General features: G+C 40.2%; 1 non-coding gene across 1 annotated transcript; it reads left to right on the top strand.

Moving 5' to 3' along the window:
• Positions 1 to 6,128: 6,128 nt before the first annotated feature.
• On the top strand, positions 6,129 to 6,232 carry LOC116552481. Its single transcript, XR_004269411.1, has one exon. It is a non-coding gene; the product is annotated as a U6 spliceosomal RNA (small nuclear RNA).
• Positions 6,233 to 9,275: the final 3,043 nt, after the last annotated feature.

Here is a 9,275-nt window from a genome sequence, read left to right on the forward strand (position 1 = left end):
TTGCTAAATATTTTTGATGAAAAATAGTTGATCCATTTGTTTATTTTTTGTCTCTTTGGAGACTCCTCTGTAACGACAGCTAATGAAAGGAAAATACGTAAGCCCAAACGATGATATAAAGAATAGAAGGGCCATCAGTTGATGAAAACCAGACAAAGGAGTGGTTGTTGATGTAGAGTGAGAGGGAGGCATATCTTAAAGGGTTTCCAGAGGAAATTTTGGGCAAAAAGGAAGATTATTTGACTGATGGAACCCTGGAGAACTTTGGGAGTGAAGATCGGACATACGCTGGTGGACAAGAGTAAGAAGTGGGGCTGAAAACAGAACTGATGTAAAAACAGACGTCTAGGCCGGGCGCGGTGGCTCAAGCCTGTAATCCCAGCACTTTGGGAGGCCGAGGCGGGTGGATCACGAGGTCAAGAGATCGAGACCATCCTGGTCAACATGGTGAAACCCCGTCTCTACTAAAAAACTACAAAAAATTAGCTGGGCATGGTGGCGCATGCCTGTAATCCCAGCTACTCAGGAGGCTGAGGCAGGAGAATTGCCTGAACCCAGGAGGCGGAGGTTGTGGTGAGCCGAGATCGCGCCATTGCACTCCAGCCTGGGTAACAAGAGCGAAACTCCGTCTCAAACAAAACAAAACAAAACAAAACAGAACAAAAAAAACAGATGTCTACTGTCCCTGCTTGTCTGTACAAATGTACATATCTTTAAAATGAGGTATTGAACAGATAACTGGGAAGTCTAGGCTATTGGGGTTTGTCACTTTTTTTCACTGCTGTAGGATGATCAAGAAGAAACGTGACTATTATTATTCTCATCTCTACCCTAACTCCCTCTCTCTCAGAAGGCCAGCAGCAAGGTATCTACCAGGTAGGCAGGAAATTACTGGCTCCTCCTCTGGAGAAATTGACTAGTCCTAGAGAAAAGACCTCCACATTTTGGCCTTTGGGCGTTCCCTAAGATAATGGTCATTGCCCACACCTGATCACTCTCGACACACTTGGTCACAAACACAGCTCTCAGCTTTTCTGTGCCCCATTCTCAAATATAAATAGATTTAGAGTATTCAGATAACAACAACAAAAACATCAGGAAAATTAAAATTAGATGGCAGAAATGAAAACCTCAATAGCAAAGTAGAGGGTATATTTAGGGAATCCAAAACCAGAGCAAAGCGTCAAATAATTGGACAATACGAGAGAAAACATAAGAAATTAGATGCTCAGTCCAGGAAGGCTGACAGCTCATTAATAGGAGTGCCAGAAAGAGAACAGAAAAGACTGGTGGAGAAAAGCATTAATAAAATAATGTAAGAGAATTTTTCAGAGCTGAAGAACATGAGCCTGTTGTCAAAAAGGCCTTTTTGGTATCTAGCCCAATGAGTAAAACACAATGAATGATATCCCACAAGGCCAGGCACAGTGGCCCATGCCTGTAATCCCTAGCACTTTGGGAAGCCAAGGAAGGAGGATTGCTTGAGCCCAGGAGTTCAAGACTAGCCTGGGCAACATAGTGAAACCCTCTCACTACAAAAAATTAGCTGGGCATGGTGGCACGTACCTGTAGTCCCAGCCACCTAGGAAACTAGGATGGTAGAATCACCTGAATCCGAGAGATCAAAGATGTAGTGGGCCATTCTCATGCCACTGCACTGCAGCCTGGGTGACAGAGTGAGACCCTGTCTCAAAAAAAAAAAAAAAAAAAAAATTCCCACCAAATAACATAAACCAGTGACAACAAAGGACTCATTGTTACGAAATTTCAAATCCTAGGGATAAACAGAAGACTTTAAAAACTCTGGTAGGGGTGGGGAAATAGGGTGGATATAGGAAATTAAGGAGCAGAAGATTGTGAATAAGAATGGCATCAAACTTCTCAAGTGGAAGGTAGAAGATAATGGAACTATACCTTCAAATATCCAAGGGTAAGTTATTTTTTTAAACCAAGAATTACATATTTAACCAAATTCTCTATCAAGCATAAGCGTAGAAAAGAGACATGTTTACACATACACATACAAGTCTTCAAACAATGTACCTCCTGTGAAATTAAATAATTCAAACTTAAAGCTGTTGGAAACTTGAATTATTCTGAACTTCAAGTGGAGGGTGGCTATGTAGTCTGAGTCACGCAGCATGCAGCTGCAACTTCTGCCTTTTTTTCTTGTAAATAATTAAGAAGACCAAATGGCCTCAGACATAAGACACCCTCCCAGCACTACCTCCCTCATGGAGTAATAAAGTAATCTTTCTTGGGATGCAGCAATCTGTAAGCAATCAAACTGCTCTCACATAAGGAATGGTCTTGTAAGGAAAATGCTGTAATCTGCTAAAATTCCTCTGTTTCTGCCTGTAAAGTGAGACCTTAGCTTCTTCACTGTGGAACACTGACCTTGTTTGTCTGTAGTCAGTGCTTCCCGAGTGGCCATCCTCAAGGCTCATGTCTGAATAGACTCTGTACAAATTTATATTTTCTGAATCTCATTACTTAAGGTTGACATGCTGGCGACCATGATGGGACTTGAAGCAGAACTTTGGTGATCCTCATCGCTTTGTCAACAACTTGAACCTTGGTACCAGCACAGATGATTTTCATCTTCCTGCAAATCTCTGGTAAGTCCCCTTTCAAGTTTGAATTCTCCTGGATTGGTTGAGGATTCAGACTTTATTTGCGTTATACACATTCCCAAGTCAATGGGGTTGGGACTGAAGTTCTACCACAAGGTAGGAGTTTGGTTTGTTATTCTCTAGATATTCTGCTAATTGAAGATTTGTGATGTTCACTTTTCTTTTGTTTGGAACTACTGCTTGGAATTTTTCAAACTTTTCTCTCGTATCAAATTTTGGTTCGAGAAAATTAGGGAGAAAACAGTTTCTCTTTGAAAAGAGGAAGTGACTTATCTGTGGCTTAAGTGAAAATTTTGTAAACTTTAGAGCTGGTCAGATTCTGAAGCTTGGTTCAATTGACAAATCTAAACTTTTTTTTTTGAGTGACAATATTATAAAAGGCTTTCTATGAGGACAAGATAAGTCCTGAAGAGAAGAGACATTGTCCTTCCCAGCCAAAAGGCACCTTAAGTGAGTAAGGTGTTGAGGGAGCATTGGCGCTTATCACTCATGACATAAATTGTTCTAAAGGGAATCCCTCCAGAAGAACACAGGGAACCTTGCTTAATCCTGTGAGCATACATACAGGTTGATCACCTAGTGCCTTAAGCCCTCAAGTCTCTTGGGACCACCAAGACACATAAACGAGAGGAACTGACTCAAGGGTGATACTTTGAAGAGCTATTCCCACCAACAGCACACTCCATTCAAAACACCTCCCACGTGTAAATTAGTTCAACCATTGTGGAAGATGGTATCATGATTCCTCGAGGATCTAGAACCAGAAATACCATTTGACTCAGCAATCCCATTACTGGGTATATACCCAAAGGACTATAAATCACTCTGCTATAAAGACCGATGCACACATATGTTTATTGCAGCACTGTTGACAATAGCAAAGACTTGGAACCAACCCAAATGCCCATCAATGATGGACTGGATAAAGAAAATGTGGCCATATGCACCAGGGAATACTATGTAGCCATAAAAAAGGATGAGTTCATGTCCTTTGCAGGAACATGCATGAAGCTGGAAACCATCATTCTCAGCAAACTAACACAAGAACAGAAAACCAAACACTGCACATTCTCACTCGTAGGTAGGAGTTGAACAATGAAAACTCGTGGACGCAGGGAGAGGAACATCACACACTGGGGCCTGTCAGGGAGTGGGGGTCAGGGGAGGGATAGCATTAGGAGAAATACCTAATGTAGATGACGGGTTGATGGGTGCAGCAAACCACCATGGCACGCGTACATAGTTATCTGTGTAACCTGCACGTTCTGCACATGTGCCCCAGAACTTAAAGTATAATAATAATAAACCTTCCATTAGGTCTTTTTGGTTGTTCAAAAGTAAAGTCTAAATTATGAGCAATCATACTTCTCAAGCTGAGTCTTCCTCCTTATGGAGAGATCCACTCTTAGAAACACCAGCTAGATTCGTGTTTAATACTTATGGTACCTTTATATGCAAATATTTAGAAAAATGGTTCCACATAACTTGCAATAACCAAATTATATTGCTAAATGGGGGTACCTTTTAAGTACCTCAACTAGTTTGCTCACTTAATTAGAAAAAGCTGGCTCTAAAATAAAATAAAACAACTGCAGATTGATTTTCAGTGGTACTTAAAAGCTTCTAAAAGAGGTTCTAATAAAATCATTTCCTTGCAAGAAAACAAAAGTGCCTAAAAATTTTTTTTTACATTGAAAAAGACTGCTAAAATTTCTCTTTCTTCAGCTCTTCCTTCTCTTTTGTCAAAACTTCTTTGTTTGGACTTACTTTCCCTCCCTCCCCTCCCCCTTCCTTCCTTCCTTCCTTCCTTCCTTCCTTCCTTCCTTCCTTCCTTCCTTCCTTCCTTTCTTCCTTCCTTCCTTCCTTCCTTCTTCCTTTGCCTCTGTCTCCTCCTACTCCTCTTCCTTCCCCTCCCCCCACTTTTCCTCCCCCTGCTGTTCTGACTCCATTTTGGGAATACCCTATGTTCAATAGAGGAGAATCTACCTTGGTTTAAAGAATTACTGGATCCTCTTCAGGGCCCTACTGGATTTGCTAGAGCATTTGTTTTGTTTTATTTTGTTTTGGAGACAGGGTCTTGCTCTGTCACTCAGGCTGGAGTGTAGTGGAATGATCTTTGCTTACTGTAACCTCCACCTCCTAGGTTCAAGTGATCCTCCTGCCTCAGCCTCCTGAGTGGCTGGGATTGCAGGCACGCACCATGATGTCTGGTTAATTTGCTAGAGAATTTGTATATGTGCCGCTGAAGTGAGCACAATTTACCAGAGAATTTGAATTAAACATTCACACTTATGATCCTAGATTTTCTGATTTATAACAATTGGTTCATATTTAGTGTTAGAAAGTAAAGCCAAACATTAGATAGCAAAGGGAAGTGGGAGAAATCCTTTAGAGGACTTCCATAGAGTTCTTGAGGATCAAGAATGGTCCTGCAATACTGCCAAAGGTCTACTGGCCACTATTCCCTTAGGTTTCTAAAGGTTGGAACAAAACACAACAATGCAAATAAAATCCTGATAAGCCTATAATGTCATACTATGAAAATTTTGAAAAATACATTTAAATAATATTCAGGCTTATCAGAAGAAAGTTATGCTCATTGCCAAAATGATATTCTCCTTAACGCAGGCTTTGTAAATGGAGTAGATGAAGAATTGGCAGTTACAAGCAAACGACAACACCCCATTTGGGGTACCTCTCAAACTCATGATCTAGTTAATTTTGCCAGTCAAATGTCCTGTACCTTAACCCAGAAATACAAGGAAAGGGAAGTTAACCAGGGAAGAAAAGCAAATAAGATCATGAGTTTACAATTAATACAATTGTCCAACCGATTTGTAACCCCTAAACAGCCTAAAAAAGTTCCCAAACTGACCCAATCCCCTGCTTCGCAATTACTGAAAAAAAGCCTGAACATTTCAAAGGGGATTGTAGAAAACGAAAATGGAAAGGACAGCAACAGATCGAAGAAAAAGAAAGGGATGCTGTGAGGAAACAAAATGCATCTTTTCGTTCCTCCTTATAATACCTTCAGGAAAGTTAGAATTAATCTAAATGGAGACCAAACACAAGCTCTTACTGACACTGAAGCTACATTATCAGTGATAAATCCCACCTCATGAGGCTCCATTCCTCCGAGTCAAAAACCAACACAAATGATGGGTGTAACAAATACTCCTATATCGCTATATCAATCTTAACCTAGAGTTTCTCAGTCAGGTCCCCTAGAGGGAACCTAACATGTTCCTTTTTGTCCCCTCAGCCTTCAACCATTTGATGGGGAGAGACTTCCTAGAGTTATAGAACACTCGCCTCTCTTTCCTTCAAAAGGGGAAAATGTATTTAGAATTACAAGATAAAATAGAAGTATTAGGTCCAAAATTTTTTCAAATTCTGACACTTTTAATTCACAAATAGCAATTCATATTGCCATAGAGGAAACTAGATTGTTAAATAATAAAGAATTACTCAAGAGCTGTTAAACATAGTACTTGAGTGCTCACTTCAGCAGCACATCTGATAAAATTGGGATGATACCGAAATTAGTATGCCCCCTGCATAAAGATGATACGTAAGTTCATGAAGTGTTCCATATTTTATATTAATAAACATTTTTTAAGATTAAAAATAGTACTTTTTATTTATTTATTACATTTATTTATTTATTTATTACAATGATTAGCTTCAAATTGATCAATTGTGGTCAAAATTGTCCACCAATATTGGAAACGTTATCTTAGATGACCCAATTAAAATGGAATTAAATCCTCAAAACCTTTTCCAAACCTTAAACAATACTCTCCAAGTTCAGAGGCATAGGAAGGGATAAGAGCTATAATTTTGGATTATATGAAAAGAGGCTTGATTATTTCTTATACAAGCCCATACTCCAAACAGCAGAGGGTGGAGATTTGTACAGAATCTGAGAGCAGTTAATAACACAGTCATTCCTCAAACCTGACTGCCATCGCAATTGAAGGTGTGTTCTTTTTTTTTTTTTTTTTTTTTGAGGCAGAGTCTTGCTCTGTTGCCCAGGCTGGAGTGAAGTGGCGTGATCTTGGCTGGCTGCAACCTCTACTCCCAGGGTTCAAGTGATTCTCCTACCTCAGCCTCCTGAGCAGCTGGAATTACAGGTGTGTGCCACCAGGCCCAGCTAATTTTTTTTTTTTTGTATTTTTAGTAGAGATGGGTGTCACCATGTTTGCCAGGCGGGTCTCAAACTCCTGACCTCAGGTGGACTGCCCACCTTGGCCTCCCAAAGTGCTGGGATCACAGGCATGAACCACTGTGCCAAGCCCGAAGGTGTGCTCTTTACTGTAAGAGACCTATGTAGTGCATTCTTCAGCATTCCTATGGATAAAAATATTCAATTTCTCTTTACCTTTACTTGGGAAGATAGACAATACACATGGACAGTTATGCCTCAGGCATATACTGAAAGCCCAACTTATTTTTCACAAATATTAATAGCAGACCTTTTAGATGTTGACTTCCTTAAGAAGTCATACTTGATACAGTATGCAGACAATTTACTTCTCTGCTCAGGGAATAAATAAACCTCAATAGAGGTTAGAATTTATTTATTACAATGATTAGCTTCAAAGAAACACAAAGCCTCAAAGAAACAACTTCAATTCTGTTAAAAACAAGTAAGATATTTAGGTTACCTAATATCAAAGGAAGGTCTTTTTATCAATTCAGGTAGAATTAAAGGAATATTGGCCTTCCCTATCCCCAAAACTAAGAAACAACTGAGAGAATTTTAGGCGTTTGCAGGATACTGAAGAAATTGAATTCCAAACTACTCCTTAAAAACGCAACCTTATATACTCTTTTTAAAATAAGGTAAACTAGACTCCCCTGGAATGAACAGAGGGAAATCAGTTAATATTGAAATTTTTTTTTTTTTTGAGATGGAGTCTTGTGTTGCCCAGGCTGGAGTGCAGTGGTACAATCTCAGCTCACTGTAGCCTCCACTTCCTGGATTCAAGTGATTCTCCTGCCTCAGCCTCCCGAGTAGCTGGGATTACAGATGCGTGCCACCATACCAGGCTAATTTTTGTATTTTATTTATTTATTTATTTACTTTTGAGACAGAGTCTCACTCTGTCACCCAGGCTGGAGTGCAGTAGCACGATCTTGGCTCACTGCATACTCCGCATCCCAGGTTCAAGCAACTCTCTGTCTCAGCCTCCCAAGCAGCTGGGATTACAGGCACACACCACCACACCTGGCTAATTTTTGTATTTTTAGTAGAGACGGGATTTCACCATCTTGGCCAGGCTGGTCTTGAACTCCTGACCCCATTATCCACCCACCTTGCCCTCCTAAAGTGCTGGGATTACAGGCATGAGCCACCGTGCTTGGCCAATTTTTGCATTTTTAGTAGAGATGGGGTTTCGCCATGTTGGCCAGGCTGGTCTCAAACTCGTGACCTCAGGTGATCTGCCCTCCTCAGCCTCCCAAAATGCTTGGATTACAGGTGTGAGCCACCACCCCTGGCTAACACTGGAATAAATTTAAGAGTCTTACAGATGTCTCAGTGGTAAGGTATCTGAATTATAACAGTTCATTTTCATTGTTTGTTCATAACTGCCTTAGACATTCTGACTCAGAAAACATGGAGATCAAAACAGACTTGTAGGATACTGTAGTCAACAACAACTGGACCCTCAGCTAAAGAACCGAAACCTTGCAAGACAGTTATAATGGCTACTGTCCTGTTCATAACAGTGACCGAACCAACAGTGATAGGATCGCCCCCTCACTGTCTTCATTCCACATTCTGTGGAAGCGCTTCCCAGCTTGCACCACATTCAACACTATTCAGTTAGTAGACTGGCTTCCTATAAAAAGTTCTTCTTTCTGCTCCCTAATACAATCTCCATATGTAAAAGTCTAAATTTTTCTAAATTCATCTGCCCTTTAGATGAAACACCACACGATCGCATAATCTTAAGCAACCAGCTCCTCCTCTAGGATGAACCTGCAAGAAACCCTCTTACTAATGCTGATGTTAATTGGTTTGCAGATGAATCTTATTTAAAGGACAGATCTGAAATTTACCATGCAGGTGATGCCATAGTATCCCTGACTGAGGAAATAGAAAATGCTTATCTTCCAGGAGAGACCTTGGCTCAACAAGCAAAGTTAATAGCATTAATTAGAGCCTGTCAACTGGCAAAAGGAACAACTGCTAATATATATACAGATACTGTAGCTGATATGCTTTTTGAGTAGCTCATCACTTTGGAATGCTATGGAAATAAATATGATTTTTAACCTTTTCTGGGCGGTCCACAAAAAATGGACACCTTATTTCAAAATTATTGGAAGCTCTATTATTGCACAAATCATTACCTCTTATCGAGATGCCAAGCCATTCAAAGTTGAATATTCCAGAAAGCAAAGGAAATCAATTAGCAGATAGCACAGCAAAAAGGCCTGTACTAAGCGTATCTCAACGAGAAAACCCATTTTAGCTTTTAAGAAAGCACTTGATTTTGATATAAAATTAGCTCAATCCAAAGCTCCAAAAACAGAACAAGAAACTTGGGAAACTAAAGGGGAAATGCACTTCTCTGAGACCGGGCTGTGATACGGACCAAATGGTCTATCCATGCTTCCAACCAAATTGCAGAC

Source organism: Sapajus apella, unplaced genomic scaffold (genome assembly GCF_009761245.1).
Source record: "Sapajus apella isolate SASKATOON/1434 unplaced genomic scaffold, GSC_monkey_1.0 scaffold11, whole genome shotgun sequence".
Classification (NCBI taxonomy): domain Eukaryota; kingdom Metazoa; phylum Chordata; class Mammalia; order Primates; family Cebidae; genus Sapajus; species Sapajus apella.